This window comes from Myotis brandtii, unplaced genomic scaffold (assembly GCF_000412655.1).
Source record: "Myotis brandtii unplaced genomic scaffold, ASM41265v1 scaffold97, whole genome shotgun sequence".
In the NCBI taxonomy this organism is placed as follows: domain Eukaryota; kingdom Metazoa; phylum Chordata; class Mammalia; order Chiroptera; family Vespertilionidae; genus Myotis; species Myotis brandtii.
Window position 1 is genome coordinate 169283 of NW_005372020.1, and position 1704 is coordinate 170986.

Consider the following 1704-nt stretch of genomic DNA (forward strand, 5'->3'; position numbering starts at 1 on the left):
GCAGACACCTGCCCGTGGCAGACACCTGCCAGTGTCGCCCTGCTGGAGACCCATGTTCTGAACTCTTAGGTCTCCTGGTTTTCCAAGAGCAGCCGCAGATGTTGATTTGATGGGAAGCGTCCTCTTACTCACGCTGGAACTCCTTTTTTAATCAAACGCTGCAGGCCGCGCCCCTCCTGGCGCCCCCAGGTCACGGTGTAGGCCGTGTATCCAATCGGAAAGGCTGAGGCCGTCCGTCTGTCCGCCTCCGGGGGTGTGTGCCACACGGATGGGCTTGCCTCCCGGGGACCAGCCCCGGGGCCGGGGACCACGCAGCGGTGTCTGTGGGAAGAGCAGCCCCCCTCCCGTCACCGCGCGTTTCCCGTGACAGTGACGCGCGTGGTGGCCTGTGGGCACCGCCTGGCGCGTCCCCTCGGCGTCCGATGGGAAATGCTGACAGGCGTGACTCCCCGGGGTGAGAGGCCGCCGGGACTTCCTCTCTCAGTGGCAGGTGCGTGACGGTTGCCTAGTGACGACAGGTGAGGTTGTTCTTGGGGAAACGCACCGGCGGGGGGAGTCCGTGGACAGGGCTCTCCCTCTCTGTTCTCTCTGCAAAGGTGCCTCCCAGGCCTTCATTTCACTGGTGATAGTGGCGCCTCCGTGGGGGCCATCAGTAAGTAATTCTTTCAATCTGCTCCCCTCCGCACCTTCGGTCTGACGAGCTTGGCCTGTGTCCTGACTCAGCCCTTCTCTGCCTGGGATGCCGCTCAGGCTCCGGGCCCGAACCCGACCCTGCTCCTCACACCCCACGGGAACCCCTGTTCTCACGGAGCCTGGGAGCCACTCCCCCAGGCCTCTCCCTTCCCTGCTGTGACTCATGGGATGTGCAGGGCTGTGTAAGGACGGGGCTAGAAGCGGCCTTGGCTGAGGCGATGTCGAGCCTTGCACGAGCTGGGAACTGCCCCTCGCTGTCCAGTCCAGTCCAGTCCACCCCACCGGCCGTAGTGGCTCCAGGGCAAATCGGCTGCCGCTTTCACCTAAAGGAACTCCCGAGGATGGGGGTGCAGGGCCGGCACGGTGCCCCCCGAGGCCCAGGCCCCAGCTTTATTTCTGCGTCAGCAGCCGAGGGAGGGCATGGACCCTGTCCTCACGGTCACGCTGTGGCCCAAGGCGGCCGCTGGGGTGCGGCCAGCATGTCCATGTCTGCAGAGCAGAAGTAAGAAAGGCAGGCGACCCGGCTGGCGTGGCTCAGTGGTTGAGCATCGGCCTATGATCCAGAAGGTCATCATTTTATTCCCGGTCAAGGGCACACGCCTGGGTGGCAGGCTCACTCCCCAGTGTGGGGCGTGCAGGAGGCAGCCGATCGATGATTCTCTCTCATCGCTGATGTCTCTATCTCTCCCTCTCTCACACTCTGAAATCAATAAAAATACATTTAAAAAAAGAAAGAAAGGCAGGTGACTTCTCGTTTCAGGCCCAACCAGAAAGCTCCCCACGTGTCTCCATGGTACCACCACTCGGCTCACAATGTTCAAGAGGTTTTCTGTTACAGAACATCCTGTGGTTTGTATTTTAGCACAAACACCTTTGCACACGTCCCTGATGGATTCGGAGAGAAACTTGCAGACATAAATTTGAGTCAAAGGGGGTGGGTCAAAGGACAGGCGACACTGTAACATGTGTTGGTAACCGTCCTCCGCCTGCCTCCCCGCGGCGGCGCGGCCG

At 61.2% G+C, this 1704-nt stretch overlaps 1 protein-coding gene across 1 annotated transcript in view; it reads left to right on the forward strand.

Moving 5' to 3' along the window:
* LOC102243738 (transmembrane protein 132D) overlaps positions 1–1704 on the forward strand; it is a 25729-nt gene that overhangs the window by 1265 nt on the left and 22760 nt on the right. The gene's annotated exons all lie outside the window — the stretch shown is intronic.